The sequence below is a fragment of the Gorilla gorilla genome, chromosome 23, assembly GCF_029281585.2.
Source record: "Gorilla gorilla gorilla isolate KB3781 chromosome 23, NHGRI_mGorGor1-v2.1_pri, whole genome shotgun sequence".
Lineage (NCBI taxonomy): Eukaryota > Metazoa > Chordata > Mammalia > Primates > Hominidae > Gorilla > Gorilla gorilla.
The window spans coordinates 27,972,316-27,993,251 of record NC_086018.1 but is presented as its reverse complement, the minus strand read 5'-3'; the positions used below and the strand labels follow the sequence as shown (position 1 = coordinate 27,993,251).

The 20,936-nt window shown below is 39.7% G+C and overlaps 1 protein-coding gene across 9 annotated transcripts in view; it reads right to left on the bottom strand.

Annotated features, from left to right (window-relative positions):
• The window catches only part of MTMR3 (myotubularin related protein 3), a 144,724-nt gene that overhangs the window by 69,570 nt on the left and 54,218 nt on the right, over positions 1 to 20,936 (bottom strand). For all 9 annotated transcript variants that reach the window (XM_004063258.5, XM_004063259.5, XM_019018580.4 and 6 more), the window contains exon 2: positions 1,324 to 1,376. The gene's annotated coding sequence lies outside the window, so the exon portion shown is untranslated. The remainder of the gene's footprint in view (positions 1 to 1,323; positions 1,377 to 20,936) is intronic.

Sequence of the window (20,936 nt, the reverse complement as noted above, 5' to 3'; positions counted from 1 at the left end):
GGAGTTTGATCCTTGTTCTAGAGGCAATAGCAAGGCAACAGTTCCTGAACAAGGAAATGATCTGGATTTAGGAACTTAAAACCAAGGCAATAACTTGTCTTCTAATAAAACTGTACTACAGTTCCCTAAACAGGTGGCAGAAACAAGAGGCACTAATAAAGATTTACCTAGTAAGAGATACACAAAGGTCTATGAAAAGGACATTTTATGAAAAAGGAAAAGGTTTAGCAGCCACACTGGAGAAAGAACTCGCAAATTTTTCAGAACTTGTTTTTCTCATTAAAATTCATATTTGCACTACAGTAATCCCCTGCCTTATCCTCAGGGAATATGTTCCAAGACCCCCTGTGGATCCCTGAAACTACAGGTAGTACTGAAAACTATATATATAGATAGATAGATAGATAGATAGATAGATAGATAGATAGATAGATAGTTTTTCCTCTACACATGTACCTATGATAAAGTTTACTTTATAAATTAGAAACAGTGAGAGATTAACAACAACTAATAACAAAATAGAACAACCAACAATACACTATAATGAAAGTCATATGAATGTGTAGTGTCTCTCTTTCTCGCTCTCTTGATATTTTAGTACTTTTGGACCTTGGATAACTGAACCTTGGAAAGCAAAAGAAGGTAAGGGGGAACTGCTGAACTAACTCTAGTAATAAGAGGTCTTATTTTTCATATAGATATATACCAATTTAAGAAAACTCAAAACAAGAAGCAAGTTTGAATTTAAAAGAACTATATCAGCCTGGGCAACAGAACGAGATCCTGTCTCTACAAAAAAAGTTTCCAAACTAGCCAGGCCTGATGGCACACACCTGTAGTCCCAGCAACTGGGAGGCTGAGGCAGGAGGATTGCTGTAGCCCAGGGGTTCAAGGCTGCAGTGAGCTATAATCACCTAACTGTACTCCAGCCTGGGAAACACAGCAAGACTGTCTCAAAAAATATATCAATCAATCAATAAATAAATAACAAAAATAACTGGAGATTGATAACATCTATTTATTTTAGACAAACGATTAGTGCGGCAACTCAAAATCTCAACTTAAATACAAGTTTTCCAGTACACTATTACAGTGCAATTAAATACAGAAAAAGTGACCTGGTATGAGTCCTAGTGAAAAAAAAAAAAAAATCACATGTAAGGACATTAAAGTGAACATAGAAAAACTCATCTAAATAATCATGGACACTGACAAACAGATCCCCAAAAATCAACCTGTAAATTAATTTTTCCTTGCCTCGAAACAGCACAGAGAGAGTATTGGAGGCGGGCGGGGGTGGCAGGAGGGGAGAAACAAACTTACCAAATGAAGTTTGTCCCAAGAACTTTTTCTACTAGGAGGTTTCACAAGGAAGTCTGCAAAAGAAAAAACAGTTATTTTATAATGACAAATATCCTAAGAATCAAGTTAAGCCACTTAGATCTCCCCACAAGACCTTTCTCTACCAGTCATAATGCTATGACAATGAGATTTTTAAATTGGTGCAACATGGAGTATTTAGTCAACCACAGATTTTAGAACGTTTATAACTGCACAGAAGAGACCCAGTCAAGCCTTAGCATGCCTTCAGAAATTGCAGAACTGTACAGAACAGAGCTTTCCAAACCCCACAGAGAGGCTTATTTAAGTTTTTCTCAGTCAAGCAAGCATCATTTCTGGTGGCTTCTTGGGTAAATCGTTGCCAATACAGGAACAGGTACTTTACAAAACTAAAAAGATCACAGACACTCCAGGCTTGGACTTAGTTTAGGGTGTTTTGTACACATAATTGGCTTCTATCAAGGGATCTGTCCTTTTGTTTAAGAAAAAGGGTAAGGAGAATATGGTAGAAAAACAAAGAATTCAGCCAGGCGCGGTAGCTCACACCTGTAATCCCAGCACTTTGGGAGGCCGAGGCAGGCGGATCACTTGAGGTCAGGAGTTAGAGACCAGCCTGGTGAACACGGCAAAACCCCGTCTCTACTAAAAATACAAAAATTAGCTGGGTGTGGTGGCATGCGCCTGTGATCCCAGCTATCCAGGAGGCTGAGGCAGGACAATTACTTGAACATGAGACGTGGAGGTTTCAGTGAGCCAAGATCACGCCACTGCACTCCAGCCTGGGCAATAAAGCGAGACTCTGTCTCAAAAAAACAAAACAAAAAACAAAGAATTCTTGTCACCAGTAGGCAACAATCTGAACTTTACAGAGACAAAACATCTAATCGACCTGTTCCTTTGTGACAATTTCTCTAAAGTTGTGCAAACACGACTCATCCATTTGAGATGTTTAAATGACATGGAGTCACATAAATGAACAAGATTGCTCAGAATATCAAAACTCTGAAATTAAGAAGTCAAGGCCAGGCGCGGTGGCTCATGCCTATAATCCCAGCACTTTGGGAGGCCAAGGTGGGTGGATCAACTGAGGTCAAGAGTTCAAGACCAGCCTGGCCAACACAGCGAAACCCCAGCTCTACTAAAAATACAAAAATTAGCTGGGTGTGGTGGGGCACACCTGTAGTCCCAGCTACTCAGGAGGCTGAGGCACAAGAATCACTCAAACCCGGGAGGTGGAGGTTGCAGTGAGCTGAGATTGCGCCACTGCGCTCCAGCCTTGGCGACAGTGTGAGATTCCATCTCAAAAAAGAAAAGAAAAAAAAAGTCAGTAAAATATGGTACATTATTAACTAAGAACCATAAAGGAAAGCTAAATATGCAACAATGAAGTGTCTTAACCATTTTAAACATAATATTTTTGTCTCCCCAATAACTTTTATGTTTTATAATTCAGGCCATATTATTCACACACACTATATGACAATGAAAATAGCTACTCATAATTTGCAACTTCAGAGACGAACTGTATTTAGCATGAAGACCAGTCTTGCTATTAAGTATTTAGTATGAAGACTAGTCTTGCTATTAAGTTGTTTAACTAAGTATTAAATACAACATAGTACAGCAGGAAAGTTGAGGGATTTATAAATCTGTAGAACCTTTTCCTGCAAGAGTATAATTCTACCTGAGTATTTGCATGAAATATATACTATTACAAATTATTTTCCTTTTTATTTTTCCTTTTTATTAGAGCAAGGACATTATATTGCTTTTTAAAAATTATGTCTGGCCGGGTGCAATGACTCATACCTCTAATCCCAACACTTTGGGAGGCTGAGGCAGGAGGATCACTGGAGCCAGGAGCTCAAGACCAGTCCAGGCAACATGGGGAGACCTCATCTCTATAAAAATTTAAAAAGCTGGGCATAGCAGTACACACCTGTGGTCCTAGCTACTCAGAAGGCTGAGATGGGAGGATGGCTTGGGCCTGGGAGGTCAAGGCTGCAGTGAGCCACAGTGGTGCCACTGCACTCCAGCCTGGCCAACAAAGTAAGACCCTAGATTGTCACAACAACGACAACCAACAAAATAATGGAAAAAAAGGAAGCAGAGCAAGTTGTCAAAAATAACTGAAAAATTGTAAGGCTTATGGTAACTAGAAAAAGGATATTATCATTAAGAAATGAAGGGTAGATCCCAATGAAGTTATCGAGCTATGACATGCTGGCTTTAACAGTGACCTCCCAAGTAGATGTACGTCCAACAGGTAAATTGGGGGAGAAATGGTTCAAGAGACAGGTCAAGTCGAAGGGCAAGAATGAACTGATGGTGCTAGATTTAATTCAGGAAAATCACTATATCTGCTGTAAAAGCTATCTGACATGTTCTAAAAATCACGTGATAATTTATTCTGTCAAAAAGATGAGGTATCTTCAGTAATACAGAAGTGTTTGCGTAAAGTTTCCACAGGTGCTGATTAACTTCCAAGAGATGGACCAAACAAGAGAGATTCAACAAAAAAGGTTCGGGTAGGTGGGCTTAATGCTGGCAAAGACTATTCTTCCCAATAACCACAGTCAAACATCTGCTTGGTTAGAAACAGTGTGTCATTGTGAAACATTGCGAGCAAATTAAAAACTGCTCACGCCTCTTAGGACTATTTGTCAGACAAGGGCCATGTAGACAGGGCGTGGTGGCTCATGCCTATAATCTTAGCACTCTGGGAGGCCGAAGTGGGAGGACTGCTTGAAGCCAGAAGTTTGAGACCAGCCTATACAACAAAGAAATACCCCCATCTCTACAAAAAATAAAAATAAAATAAAATAAAATATTTTAATTAGCCAGCCATGGTGGCACACATTTGTAGTCCCAGGTACTCGGGAGGCTGAGGTAGGAGGGTTGCTTGAGCCCAGGAGTCCGAGGTTGCAGCGAGCTATGATTACAATGCTGTACTCTCAGCCTGGATGACAGTGAGACCTTGTCTCTTTTAAATTTAAGAGACAAAAAAAAAAAAAAGACTCATTTGAAAGAAAAAAAAAGGGCCAAGTAGAGGTGAGTCTGAAAGAAGCTCTCTGGTACCATAAGGTACCTTCCCATGATACCAGTCACGTATATACCTTAAGGAATAAGAGTAGTTATGTTTGGGTAACCTTGAACGTTCACGTATTAGTAGAGGTAGCAGAATGTAATGTGGTTGCATTAAATCTAAGCAATTACCTAAAAGTAACAAGGGATGCTTAAACACATTAAGCACTAACGAACAGACAAACAGGGAAGAGGGGTGGGCAGGGTTGTTAGGTTCCATCTCCAAGAGGGGTATAAATAAATACACCTTTCTGGAAGTTATCTGAAATAAGAGGGTAAAACTTTCACCATCACATATTGGTACACATATTGTCCCATATGGACAGGATTTTGTCCATTGTAAAAGATAACCCTGAAGGAGTAAAAATATACTAAATTATTAAATACTACAGTATTGGATATCATCATGCAGCTTTCACTGGAGGGGGGGACCTAACACAATATACTCTAAGTCCCTTTCTGTAAAATAACGAGGTAATGACTAAAACAAAGGGCACAGAGGCCCTAAGAAGGCCAAAAAGGAATGGACATATTTAGCACCTACACAGAACTGTTTATGTGATCATCGATGTGCCACCTAGCACATCAGCTTCAACAAGGGCAAAGAGGCACACCAATTTGTACCGTTTATATAATAAAAGAACCCCAGCTACAAAAACTAGTAAGTCTGAACCAAATTCATGATGGAAAACTAAGAGGCTCTGGCCAGGCCTCCTAAAATGTTGAGGGGTACTGGGGACTAAAGCAGCACTTTTTTGGCTGAGATACAGTTTAACTTCAAAAGAACAACAGAATACTTTCTACATAGTCCTGTCTTTCAAATGAACCATAATTAAGAGTCAAAACCTTAAGAAGGCAACACTGAATAACTTTAAAACAATCTTTTCACTTTCGCTGATGTTAAAATAGATTTTTTTACACATGCATTTAATATTAAGAAACAGATCCAGAGAAAAATTTGAGTGTAGAGGCAGTATTTTAAAAATTCAAGAGGTGCAAAATTTTAAGAAGTAGATTTACAACTGCCACAATTTTAGGTGATTTTTTTCAGCTTGTTAGTGTTTCCTTTCTTATGTCTATTAACTTTTCACATATCAGAAACTAGAATTCTGTAGCATGTTGGGTAAGACCATTCTATGGTGGGAAGATAAATTAATCATGAGCATTAACCAAAACCCACTGTGTAAAACTACTATAGGTTAGTCTTACTCCCTGATCAAGTTTTCTAAAACCTCTGTTGTTGAAGTCAACTATAAATGAAAACAGACGAGGAGAGAGTTAAAAGCATGGCTACATTCAGCTACTGTGGTAAGTGGTGGATGTTATTCAATGTGTTTTTCTGAGTGATGGGCACTATTCTAGGAACTAGAAATACAGCAATGAACAAAACAAAGTTCCTACCCTTACACAACTGCCATTCCAGGGTCAGGTGTGATATCCTCACAGGACTCAATGCTCCTAGTGTAACTTTTTCCCTATTGATGACCATGCATTGAAAAAGATAAAACAAATATAAATATAAAATTCTGTCACTGTCCTGGTTCAATGAGACCTCCAACTAACATGATTTAAAAAAAAAAACAACAACACACACCAGAAGCTATGTGTCTTTTCTATCTCTTTGGAAACATTAAGGTCTGGAAGTTTTCAGGGTTCCAGATGCAACTTCATGATCAGCATACTGCATTTCTCTGCCAGCTGTGGGGCACAGATAAGCAGCTAAAATATTATCATTTCCTAAGCAAGAAACAACCATCCTCTCCCGAGGGGGAAAAAAATCTAGTAAGTTGTCAGAATCCAAGCTGAACTCCAAGTTATAATCATTTCTTGTATCAAAAAACCTTTACTCAAGGCGGGTAGATGGCTTCAGCCTAGGAGTTCGAGACCAGCCTCGGCAACATGATGAAACCATCATCTACAAAAAAAACCACAAAAATTAGCTGGGCGTGGTGGCACATGCTTGTAGTCCCAGCTACTAGGAGGCTGAGGTGGGCGGATTACTTCAGCCCAGGAGGCAGAGGTTGCAGTGAGCCATGATTGAGCCACTACACGACACTCCACTTGATGGAGTGAGAGACTGTCTCAAAAATTACAAATTACTTGTAATAAATCACTTGAACCAGCAACAGTTAAGATAATTTCCACTATTAACAAGTGAAAACTCTGTTTCAATAGATAATGACCAAAAGATCAATCATGTACAAGTATGTAACTACATACGAGGTACACAGTATGTTGTTTATTCTTCATTTACATAAATTGACCTTTTTAATGTGGGAAAGGTTCTAAATACATTCTTCAAAAGAAGTTCTGCAATAGACAGAATCTGAAACAGTAGGTTAGTGATTAATGCTTAAAAAATCACTCGTCTTCATTTAGTGGCGTTTCCAGATGTAAACCCAAAAATGTGAGAAATGAAAAGCAAAGTAATTACACACTAACATTTTTAGACAACAGGCTGGTTGCATTTCACATGCACCTTATTGCTTTACACATCTCAACAGGGAAGAGGAGGCAGCCCTGACCATGTTCTCAGAAAAGATTAACTGCAAATAAACCAACCTTAACAAATTTCATTGGTACCCTTCTAAATAACTTATTTTACAAGCATTTTCCTTTTAAACTCAACCCTTATACAAGAGATAGGGGGTAGGGGAATATCAGCCATATATAATATCTTTAGCACCAGAAGAGATTAAAACCAAAGATCATATACAATCTGCTAAAAACGGTAAAAATTAAATTTTTAAGAATGAATATAAAAGTATATGTTCTGATTTGCTCTTTATATTCCCTTCTACATGCAGAACACATTCACTTTATACTTTTCTTTTGAGACTGAGTCTCACTCTATCGCCAGGCTGGAGTGCAGTGGCGCGATCTTGGCTCACTGCAACCTCTGCCTCCTGGGTTCAAGCAATTCTCCTGCCTCAGCCTCCCAAGTAGCTGAGATTACAAACTCATGCCACCACGCCCAGCTAATTTTTGTATTTTCAGTAGAGATGGGGTTTCACCATGTGGGCCAGGATGGTCTCGATCTCTTGACCTCGTGATCCACCTGCCTCGGCCTCCCAACGTGCTAGGATTACAGGCGTAAGCCACTGCGCCCGGCCCACTTTATACTTTTAACTCAGATATACTGATATATCATTAACAAGATGGTAAGGAAGTTCTGTAAGTAATCTGTAAAGTTATTTTCTGAATCTATGTCCTCTATAAAATATCACAAGGTAGGCATTATTTTACTATAGAAATTAAGAGTTTAAAATCTAATTTTATAAGGCAGCATTTAGGTTTACCATCTGAAAGAAATGTTCCCAGCCAGTCGTGGTGGTGGCCCATGCCTATAATCCCAGTACTCTGGGAGGCTGAGATGGGCAGATCACGCGGTGAGGAGTTTGAGACCGGCCTGACCAACATGGTGAAACCCCACCTCTACTAAAAATACAAAAATTATCTGGGCATGGTGGTGTGCATCTGTAATCCCAGCTACTCAGGAGGCTGAGGCAGCAGAATTGCTTGAACCCAGGAGGCGGAGGTTGCAGCGAGCTGAGATCACACCACTGCACTCCAGCCTGGGCGACAGAGTGAAATTCCATCTCAAAAAATAAAAAAATAAAAAACAGAAATGTTCCCTATCTCCTAAGGAAAAAACCCTTATAATTTCACAGAAAACAAAAGACATACTTAAATCTGAGTTGTTCAGAAATCATAGAAAATCCAGACATTCAAGCATTAGAAATTAACTGAGTTGAAAGCCACGCAGAATCATTTTATCTAAGTGCCAGAGGTACTTCAATATTTATAACTGCTTTGGAAAGATCAGAAAGACTAGCTCCAGCCTCGGAAAAAGGTTTCCTGACTTTTGTTCTTTTGACTATTTCCAAGGTCTACCTTTGGGAAATTAACAGAAGGTAAATTCTTGCACACTCATTCATGTCCTGCTTCTTGCTCTCAGTTAACCTCTGGTGAAGAGGAAAGAAGTTAACTACAATCCCTCCTGTTCTCCCCAACACCTTGCCCCAAATCAGTGTCCTCAATAGCAATGCCTAAATCAAATGGAAATAAAAGATATTCTAGAAATTCATACTTCCTTGGAAGTATGGAAACTTAAATTTTCCTAATTATAATCTTGTGATGACTTCTGCCCCTCTTAAACATACATAATTTTATCTTTAACACTAGACCGAAGACTCTCCTTCCTCCCTCATACCAATCAAAGAATAAAATCTTAATTTCATTTTCTTGGACAAAAAGACCCAAAATAATCAATCTCCACGAAGAGTAGTAGTTTTAAAAACAGGTTCTCAAAAAGTTTTTTTTTAATAAGGTTTAAATTAAGAGCTCCTATTCTCACGTACTCAACAGAAAACTAATCAATGAGATAGGCAGCAAAGACCAGAAATGTGGAATGTGTGTGTTTTTTGTGGGTTTATGTGTACGTGTGATTGTTTTTTTTGGGGGGGGGGGGGGGGCGGGGGACAGAGTCTTACTTTATCACCCAGGCTGGAGTGCAGTGGCATGATCTTGGCTCACTGCAACCTCTGCCTCCTGGGTTCCAGCGATTATCCTGCTTCAGCCTCCTGAATAGCTGGGACTACATGTGCCTGCCACCACACCAGGCTAATTTTTGTACTTTTAGTACAGATGGGGTGTTTCACCACGTTGGCCAGGCTGGTCTCGAACTCCTGACCTCAGGTGATCTGCCCGCCTCGGCCTCCCAAAGTGCTGGGATTACAGGCATGAGCCACCACGCCTGGCACGCGTGCCCGTGTGTGTGTGTGTGGCATGAGCCACGATGCCTGACGCGTGCACGCGCGCGCGCGTGTGTGTGTGTTTTAAGACAGGGCTTCGCTGTCACCCAGGCTAGAGTGCAGTGGCATGATCATGGCTCACTGCAGCATCAACCTTTCAGGCTCAAGCGATCCTCTCACTCCAGTCTCCTGAGTAGTTGGGACTACAGACACATGCCACCATGCCCGGCTCATTTTTACTGTTGTGGTTTTTTGTAGAGATGTGGTCTCATTGGTCTTGAACTCCTAGGCTCAAGCAATCCTCCCGCCTCAGCCTCCCAAAGTGTTGGAATTACAGGCATGAGTCATAGCACCTGGCTGGGTTTTTTGGCTTTTTTTTTTTTTTAGACAACAATATGTTTTTATTATTTCATGATAAAAACATCAGTATCTTTTTGAAAGGTACAAAATTTACACTGCTTATTCTAATATGCTTTGTTTCTAGATCTTACCACAAAAAGACAAATTTCTAAACTCCATCCTTTTTATATTATCCCTCTCCCTTCACAGTTGCCTAAGAGGTTTCTTTTCCAGGAAGACAACTTAATTTGAAGGCTGGCTTGCCATTAGAACTCAAGAGTATGCCCATGTATAAATAAGCATGCCATTCCTATTCTGTGTAGGTATTTGAGATATTAAACATAAATTCTAGAAGACATTTGGAAGTAAACTACACTCAAAAAATATCTATCAGTATCCCAAACCTAGCTAACCTGCATATTGCTTATCAGTGTAAGAATGTTTTATTTTGAATGTTAATGAATGTTAATGTTATTGTCTCCCCATCTGTAAACAGAAAGATTCTTAAAAGTTCTGGCTCCTGCCACACAGTTTTATGCAGAATAACAGACATCAAAAATCGACAAGGACCAGAAAGCTGAATGAAAATGCAGACGCATCCTTTAAGCATACAACTCAACAATGAAAAGGAACAGATTTGAATTTTTAACTGCTGTCATCACAATTGAAAACTGTCCAACTCTAGCTAGCCAAGAGGTACATTCAAAGACAGACAAAATTCAAATGCTAGAGGCTATGTGAAATGAAAATAATTCCCTCTTCTACTGGCCTAGTTAAAATTTGTATTCTGGCATTTAGGTAGGGGGCTACCCATATTTTTGAAAACACGCCAATAAAAACCCCAACAACCTCCAATAACCACACACCACAATGCAGGCTCTGTTTAAATGATGAGCTTAAATACCTACCCTTTCAAAGCAATTCTCAGATTATTAAATGGCCAAAAGACCAGAAACTGTCTTGACCTGAACACCATCTTCAATTCAACATACCCCCAGAAAAGACCCACCTTTTTAAAATTAGTAATATTTATCTCATGTAAACTAGAGGAATACATGTGACTGCCATCCAAATACATACAGGAAGAAAATGAACTTTTTCAGCTAAAGCCAAAAAGTAGAATTCATCAACATGCTTTACTTAAGGAAAGCAAAAGTACCAAGTTAAATCAGAGCTAACAAGTAGTAAAAGGAATTTCTCCCCGTATGCTTTTAAGTAACTGCATTTAAATCAATGACTCAGAAAAATTCAGACAGACCAAACCTTGAACTTAAAAAATTCTTACACCATCATTTTACTTAACTCAGAAAACTGGGAGGCAGGGTTTTTTTTTTTTTAATTTAGCATACTGGCTAAATTAACTTTTGTCATAAGAGGAAAACTTTCTCAAACATACAGCCTAATAGAAACCTATCCTCATACATTATGGAGTATATTAAGTATATTGTTTATACATCAAAAACTTAAGTACTATACAATTCAGCATTTAAAAAAAACAATCCACACAGACAAGTAATTGGAATTCTCAAGTTGCCAACAAGTCTGTGAATTAAGAATAATATTACATTTCCAAAGTCAATCTGAGCTACTTATTTTTCTTGCATTTTCCAACATAAAAATCATTTGTCAAAGGAGCTATGTCCGAAAGAGGAGAAAGAAATAATATGTTTATCCAAGCTCTCTGGTAAAATCAGACCTGTGATTGGATAACAGATTCTGCACTACTACTGTTCAGTCAGAACATGTATATATGTTAAAATGCTGGAAACATAAGAACCTTGGAAAGAACTTACACTTTTTCTTTTCTAATGATTTACATCTTCAACAGTTTCCTTACAATCTAACCTAAACCCTATATTCTAAAGCATATAGTTATTTTTTCAATGGGAGTACTCTATTACCAGTATTTCCATGCCATGGTATATATTATCATTGGTGATATCTGAGATTAAACAGAACATAAACAAGTATCTTTTTAAGAACTATATTTGCGCTACTGAGCATTTTTAAAATTTTACCTTTTATTCAGTCTGAGATGCCATCAAATTCAAGACACACTATTAATTTACATACCACTAGAAAAAAAAAACTTTTCCAATTCAACTATAACATGCCATTGTCTTTAAGATGCACTCCCATTTGGTATACAGATACTGCAAAAAAAATATGCAGGTAGTACATTAATGAGAGGTTTGAATGATATTGCCCTAATACTAATCCAAATTCTTCATATAGAGAAACTACTACAAAAATCATTTCCTCCGGATTCCTTGTTCCCTCATTTTTCTTCATAAGACATTTTTCTAATCCATTAACAGTCTGAAACCATTCATGAACAGGCCTGACCCGGTACACATGCAACAGGATCAGTCCTTCCCACAGAAATGACAAGCCTTTCTCTCGAGCCCTCAGCTACTAGCAGAGAGCTCTCCAAATAACCCTCAACCCTGACTGCTATTGCTAGCACATGACCACAGATTACCAGATCTCCTCTAGGTTGTCAATCTAGCACCTTTACCTCTATCCTAAACAGAATCCATCATCTGCCTCCCTCTCCTCTCTCTTCTCCCCACCACAGCTCCTTAATACTCCTTTGGGAATCACAGTTGTTCTAGGTATTCCAGTCTAGAAACCATTTGACTCTATTTCCAATGACAAAATCTGACATCAATTTTCACTGCTTTCTTTGAAATGCCTAATTCTCATCTTTCCATTGCATGTTATCAGTATCACCGCCACTTTTTCCATCAAATTGACTCTCAAACATTTGCTTAAATTTAATTATACCTTGATTACCTTACACACACACACAAATATATACACACACACACAAGTTTTACAATTGAATTTATAACATAACTACTCTGGTCAAATCTTTTAACACTCCCTGTCGTAGTCCTTCAATAGAAGTTTTCCTAAAATTTCTCTCCAAAAAATAAACGCTGACATTACATTTCCAAATTAAACAAGTTGGGACTGCTTTTAAATTTTTTTCATCCATAAATTTTTTTTAACTGCTATTATCTTTGCCTGATTCCCTCATCCCACTTTATCCATCTGGACAAGGCCCATGTGTCCTTCAATTCTTGGCTCGAAATTTTTTTTTTTTTTTTTTTTTTTCATTTTAAAGACTGGAGTCTCACTCTGTTGCCCAGGCTGGAATGCAGTGGCACGATCACAGCTTACTGCAGCCTCAGGATCCCAGACTCAAGCAATCCTACTGTCTCAGCCTCCCAAGTAGCTGGGACCACAGACATATACCACCATGCCTGGCTACATTTTTTTTTTTTTTATTTTTTATAGAGACAGGGATCTCGCTTTACCCAGGCTGGTGTCAAACTAGCTTCAAGCTATCCTCCCACCTTGGCCTCCCAAAGTGTTGAGATTACAGACGTAAGCCACCGCACCTGGCCAGCCTGAAAACATTTTTACTGCAAAAGCTTCCCTGCAGAGTTCACTGTGCCATTTCAATATAGTTATTCTTATTTATAATGCTTACTACATGTCATTATAATTATTTACATTTCCAGGCTGGGCGCAGTGGCTCACAACTGTAATTCCAACACTTTAGGAGGGCGAGGCAGGAGAACTGCTGGAGCCTAGGGGTTCGAGACCAGCCTGGGCAACATGGCAAAATCCCACCTCTACGAAAAATTCGCCAGGCCTCATGGCACGTGCCTGTGGCCCCAGCTACTTAGAAGGCTGAGGCTAGAGAATCACTCGAGTCCAGGAGGCTGAGGATGCAGTGAGTGGTGATCATCCCTCTGCACTCCAGCCTGGGTGACAGAGGAGACCCTGTCTAAAAAATAATATTTAAACAATTCATTTCCAGAAATAAAATGTGGATATTGTATTTACTTTGATTATGGAGAAATCTGCTATTATTATAAATCACACACAGCAGCAATTTCAGCAATGAACCTATTTATACAGTTCATTCATTGTAATCAATGACTGAAATATCTATTTAGCAAATATAAAAGTAAACATTTCCAAAAGAAAAGCTTAAATCAGAAATACACCAATTGAAAATAACAGTTCTAATGAGTTTACATGTTCTGTGATCTCAGTTTGTAAAGATCTACTGCAAATAAAGTTTTATCACAATAAAAAGTCACTAATCAACTGGCTAACATACAACATTAAAGATAACCGAGCAAAGTAGCTTGCAAAACTTTAAAATGCAACAGAAATAAGAAAAAGAACAGCACTTAATTTCCAAAAGTCATGCTGCCTCTGCATACCAAGCTACATATGTCCTGAGGATAACAGAATTTGTCTGGAAGTCCACAAATACTATCCTCCTCCAACTCAATTTGATCTCTATCTACTTCCTGTCTTCTTGTGGGGGTAGGAAGAAAAGACAAAAGTAAAAGTCTGACTTTTTCCCCTATTATCAAAAACATGACTTTAAGTGAGGATACTTAATCTAGAATAAAACATCACAAAACTAACACGTAAGTCAGAAAGAAGTAAAAGTTAATTCTCCCCTAGGACAATGACAAGTTCTTGGGGTAGATAAAAGTAGTGGAGATAAGTATTAGATTGGTGCAAAAGTAATTACAGTTTTTGCCATCATTTTTAATGGCAAAAACCACAATTACTTTTGCACCAACCTAAAAGATATTAATGTCTCAAAAGGAACCACGAAACACTGTTCTCACTCTTCTGGGCTTTAAGACCCCTCTAGCTCTTGCCTTAAGTTGTCCACACGGAGGCCGGATGCAGTGGCTCACACCTGTAATCCCACCACTTTGCGATGCCAAGGCAGGAGGATCACCTGAGCTCACAAGTTCGAAAACAGCCTGGGCAACATGGCAAAATCCCATCTCTACAAAAAAAAATTAGCCAGTCATGGTGGTGCATACCTGTAGTCCCAGCTACTCGGGCAGCTGAGGTGGGAGAATGGCGTAAGCCCAGGAGGCAGAGTTTGCAATGAGCCAAGATCGTGCTACTACACTCCAGCCTGGGCAATCGAGCCAGACCTTGTCTCAAGAAAGAAAAAAAAAAAAAAGTTGTCCACATGAAGGAGCTGGCATTGGGGGTGAGGTTTGGGGGTGGGGAAGGGGAAGCAAAATGCCTAAACTAAAAGTCTATCATGTTCTAAGACTATAAGAGCCTCATTTTGCTATATGAGACATAGCACAATAATCCTTTAAGTCATAGGATACAGATTCAAAGTAGATCTGGAATAATCATAACATACCAATTCCTTCCTTCCCTGACAAGCTCACCTTACCCAACACACTTTCTCCAAAAACTTCAGCTAAAATTTCTATGAACTTATAAACTTATATACTAAAAGAGTGGCAAATGTAGACAAGAAAAATACACACATCAAGGCTGGGTGTGGTGGCTCACGCCTGTAATCCCAGCACTTTGGGAGGCTGAGACGGGCGGATCACGAGGTCAGATCGAGACCATCCTGGCTAACACGGTGAAACCCCATCTCTACTAAAAATACAAAACAATTAGCCAGGCGTGGTGGCAGGTGCCTGTAGTCCCAGCTACTCAGGAGGCTGAGGCAGGAGAATGGCATGAACCTGGGAGGCAGAGCTTGCAGTGAGCCGAGATGGCGCCACTGCACTCCAGCCTGGGTGACAGAGTGAGATTCTGTCTCAAAAAAAAAAAAAAAAAAAAAAGAGAAAAAAAGAAAAATACACACATCATTGTTGCGGGAAGTCAGGGACCCCGAACGGAGGGACCAGCTGAAGCCATGACAGAACATAAATTGTGAAGATTTCATGGACATTTATTAGTTCCCCAAATTAATACTTTTATAATTTCTTACGCCTGTCTTTACTGCAATCTCTGAACATAAATTATGAAGATTTCACAGACACTTATTACCTCCCCAATCAATACCCTTGTGATTTCCTATGCCTGTCTTTACTTTAATCTTTTAATCCTATCATCTTCATAAGCTGAGGAGGATGTATGTCACCTCAGGACCCTGTGATGATTGCATTAACTGTACAAGTTGTTTGTAGAGCATGTGTGTTTGAACAATATGAAATCTGGGCACCTTGAAAAAAGAACAGGATAACAGCAATGTTCAGGGAACAAGAGAGATAACCTTAAACTCTGACTGCCAGTGAGCCGGATGGAACAGAGCCATATTTTTCTTTCAAAAGCAAATGGGAGAAATATCGCTGAATTCTTTTTCTCAGCAAGGAACATCCCTGAGAAAGAGAATGCGTCCCTGAGAGGAAGCCTCTGAAATGGCCGCTTTGGGGACGGCTGTCTTTTACGGTCGTAGCGGAGGGATGAAATAAGCCCTAGTCTCCCGTAGTGCTCCCAGGCTTATTAGGAAGGGGAAATTCCCACCTAATAAATTTTGGTCAGACCGGTTGTCTGCTCTCAAACCCTGTCTCCTGATAAGATGTTATCAATGACAATGCGTGCCCGAAACTTCATTAGCAATTTTAATTTTGCCCCAGTCCTGTGGTCCTGTGATCTCGCCCTGCCTCCATTTGCCTTGTGATATTACCTTGTGAAGCAAGTGAAGCATGTGATCTCTGTGACCCACACCCTATTCGTACACTCCCTCCCCTTTTGAAAATCGCTAATAAAAACTTGCTGGTTTTGCGGCTTAGGGGTCATCACGGAAGCTGCCGACATGTGACGTCTCCCCTAGACATCCAGCTTTAAAATTTCTCTCTTTTGTAATCTTTCCCTTTATTTCTCAGACTGGCCGACACTTAGGGAAAATAGAAAAGAACCTACGTGAAATATCAGGGGTGAATTTCGCCCAATACATCATGTGGACCAAGGTGTCACAGAAGGGTCAACATATCCAAAAACTAAAGGCATTCAAGATAGAAAATACCGTTTTTGTTTTTGTTTTTTCTTTTTAAGAGATGGCATCTCACTCTGTTGCCTACCCCGGGGTGCAGTGGCACAATCATAGCTCACTGCAACTTCAGACTCCTGGGACTCAAGGGATCCTCCTACCATGGCCTCCCAAGCAGCCAGGATTACAGGCACTCACCACCATGTCTGGCTAATTTTTTTATTTTTTTGTAGAGATGCCACTGAATTGTACATTTTAAAATGGTTAAGATGGTAATAAATGTCATACATATTTTCCCACAATTAAAATTTTATTTTAAAAATCTCTACTTATCAAAAGACACCATTAAGAAAATGAAAGTCATGTAGGAGAAGTATTCTCAAATCAGTCATCAGGGAGACAAAAAATGAAAACCACAGTGAGATACCCTTTTACATCCACTGGACTAACTAAAATTAAAGAAACTGGCAAGAGCAAATGTTGGTGAGGACGTCGAGTAACTGGAATTCATACACGGCTCGTAAAGTGTAAAATGGCATTACCACTTTGGAGGACAGTTTGGCAACTGCTTATGAGGTTAAGCATACATTTATCCTATGATCCAACAATTCTACTCCTGGGTATTACCCAAGAGAAATGAAAGCACATTATCACAAAAAGGTCTGGACACAAATGTTCACAGCAACCTTACTCATAATAGCCCCAAACTGGAAACAACCCCAAATATCCAGTAAGTGATCAGATAAACAAATTGTGGTATATTTCTATAATGGCTTGCCATACTCAGCAATAAAAATGAACAAACTACTTACTGATACAACCTGGATAAGTCTCAAAAGCATGATGTTCACTCAAAGCAACAAGTTAGAAAAGAATATTGTATGATTCCATTTACATGAAGTTCAAGGATGAAACTAATTTTTAGTGATAGGAAAGAGAATAGTAGGTTGGATTAGGGCAGAGAAAGACTAACTAGAAGCGGTGCATAAAGGAACTTTCTCATGTGATGTAAAAGTTCTGTATCATGATTGAGGCGGTGGCTGCAGTGGTGCAGTATCTCTAGAAAAGATCATAAAATCAAGATCATATGCACTAATCTCCCAAGGTCAGTGTTATATTTTTCAAATATTTTTCTGAAGGAATGCATATGAACTCCTGGTCTCTCTTATAACCAAAGGGAGGTCACCAGTGTTTTCAACCTCAGCAAAGTCTGAGGTTCCTCGAAAGTACTAAAATGTCCCTAAATATAATTAGCCTCCAAGGAGATCAAGTCCATATGATGTGATCAAGGGCATGTGCTTTACGATGGCATTAGTCAGTCACCTGGCACCTCTTGCCAAGGAAACTGTTCAACCACTTGCTAGTCTATTGGCAATAAGCAACAATTTTTTTAAAAAGGTGGGGCAGGGTGAGAAAAGCTGGACCTTAAAGAATGTTCCAATTTTTCCTATTCAGGAGGAAAAAAAAAAGTTCTAGTTTCAACTCCCATCAAACTTCTCATATGTTAAAAGTACAGTCATTGTCACGCGCATCCATGTGAAGAGAGTCCACCAAACAGGCTTTGTGTGAGCAACAAGGCTGTTTGTTTCACCTGGGTGCAGGCGGGCTGAGTCCAAGAAAAGAGTCAGCAAAGGGTGGTAGGATTATCATTAGTTCTTACAGGTTTGGGATAGGCAGTGGAATTAGGAACAAATTTTTGTGGGCAGGGGGTGGATCTCACAAAGTACATTCTCAAGCGCAGGGAGAATATTACAAAGTACTTTTTTTTTTTTTTTTTTTTTTTGAAACGGAGTCTCGCTCTGTCCCCCAGGCTGGAGTGAAGTGGCACGATCTCGGCTCACTGCAAGTTCCGCCTCCCAGGTTCACGCCATTCTCCTTCCTCAGCCTCCGGAGTAGCTGGGACTACAGTCGCCCGCCACCACGCCTGGCTAATTTTTTTGTATTTTTAGCAGAGACGGGGTTTCACTGTGTTAGCCAGGATGGTCTCCATCTCCTGACCTCATGATCTGCCTGCCTCAGCCTCCCGAAGTGCTGGGATTACAGGTGCAAAGTACCTTCTTAAGGGCGGGGAAATATCACGAAGTACATGATCGCAAGGGCGGGGAGGGTGTATTGTCATAAGGTCAATTGATCAGTTAGGGTTGGGCAGGAACAGATTACAATGGTTGAATGTCATCTTTCATGGTTCTTCAGTTGCTTCAGGCCATCTGGATGTATACGGGCAGGTCACAGGAGATATGATGGCTTAGCCTGGGCAGAGAGGCCTGACAGTCCTACTCTTATTATTAACAGTTATAGCTGCTATCTGAAAGTCCATACTGCCTACGGCCATACCACCCTGAATGTTCCCAATCTCATCTGAAAGTCTACGCCAATTACGGTTCTTATTTTATAAAACAGTCAAGTAATACCTTCATACATATAGAAAGTCACTAAGGTCTACCTTGAAATTTAAGCAGTTTCACTAAAACATTAGTGACTCCAAAAGTCAGTGCTCAATTTCACCCACTGGGAAAACAAGCATATGGCTTTTGCTAAAAGTAGTTTTAGCTAACCTCAATGATTATGTCTGAAAAGGTTTATAGGATTATCTCAAGAGTGAGATAATCACAAAGCTTAAAATTAACAACTCAGGATTAATTTGAAAAGTCTATCTCTACAAGATTTAAATGTTTGAAAATAATAAAACTATCAGCTCCAACAAAGTCCCTTTCCCATCTTTTGGCCCCACGGTGTTTTGTTTTTATTTTATTTAAACCTATAATAAAAACAGTTTGAACCATGACACTCCTTAACCAGACCTTAAGTTAGGACACAAAAATACCATTGTAAAACAGTTTATTTTAAATTCCAGCGTGGACATATTTTCATCAAATAAAAATCACAAAATATACAATTATGCAGCACAATTAGAAAACGTATAGTTTTCAGCTAGGCACAGTGACTCACTTCTGTAATCCCAGCACTTTGGGAGGCCGAGGCGGGTGTATCATTTGAGGTCAGGAGTTCAAGACCAGCCTGGCCAATATGGTGAAACCCCGCCTCTACTAAAAATACAAAAATTAGCCGGGCGTGGTGGCGGGTGCCTGTAGTCCCAGCTACTCAGGAGGCTGAGGCAGGAGAATCGGTTGAACCCGGGAGGTGGAGGTTGTAGTGAGCTGAGATCACGACACTGCACTCTAGCCTGGGCATCAGAGTGAGACTCTGTCTCAAAAAAAATAATAATAAAATAAAAGTAAAGAAAATGTATAGTTTTCTAAATCACCTCTTGAAGAGGTCCTGTAAATTATGCAGCTGGTCCTGAGCAAACATTCTATGGGAAAGAAGAAAAGAATTTGCATATACCTTTACTCTAATGACCAAGAAAAATTTATCTCTATATGGTTCCACATCAGAGACTCAGATTTCGGAAAGGTCTGAATACCAGTGGGCTGGGGGAAGTCCCCAAATAGCAGTGAGCTATGGAAAAGAAGAAAAGAATTTGCATATACTTTACTCTAATGACCAAGAAAAATTTCTCTCTATATGATTCCACAACAGACACTCAGATTTTGGAAAGGTCTGAATACCAGCGGGCTGGGGGAAGTCCCCAAACAGCAGTGAGACCTCTCCCTCAGCTGGTGTCCAGGCTCTTGACACTATCACAAGGAGAAATTCAAGAATGAGTCAGAAACAGTGAAAGTACGGAGATTTATGACAAAGCGAAAATTATAAACTCAAGAAAGGGGGGTGTGGGTATACTCAAGAGAAGGTTGTACCAAGCGGGTTGGTACTTCCATCTTTATGGGTTTCTTTACGCAAAGCATGGAATATTCAGGAAGATTCCAGGAAAACAGTTACGTTTCTCAGAACTGTAGTGCCACCCATTTCTACACCAAATATGGGTGTTCCTGGAACTGCATGGTGCTGGTGGGTATGTGATTTAGTATGTTAATGAGCATATAATGAGATCCTAGGTGAAACCTAGGTCAAATCCAGTGCCATGCTGGGTCAGTCTTAGCCAGCTTGGCCCACACTCTGGTTTTTTAAGGTCTTGTCAGCCCCTAGTTTATGCAGCTATTTCAACAGTTTCCTTTATGCTAGTCATGTAAAACTGCTGCCTAGAATTTTCTGTTCTCTTGTGACCAACCCTGTATTATTCCTGTCTCAAACCTACTGAAGCATCAACTCAGTACAGACTGATGCCAAATTAGGAACCAACAACTAAAAAAACAGGCTTGTGAAAGTTTGCTCCATCATTTTTTAATTACTTCAAATCTTCTTGTACAATTTATGAAATGCATTTTGGGTTTTTGTCGGTTTTCTAAATTTATTTTTCTCAGGAGCATAGATTCAAGTTGCCCTGAATATATACTCCCTACGAAACGCATTTTGATGTGTTTACTTGAGACTCAAGAATTATACATAGTGATACTATTCACCAAGTTTTATATTCTAAAAACTAGTGTTTTATAAAACAAATCAAGTTTGGGTGCGGCGGCACATGCCTGTAGCCTATAGTCCCCGCTACTTGGGAGGCTGAGGCAGGAGGATCACTTAACCCCAGGAGCTCAAGCCTGCAGTAAGCTATGATTGTGCTGCTTGCACTTCATCCTGGGCAACAGAGCAAGACCCTGACTCAAAAA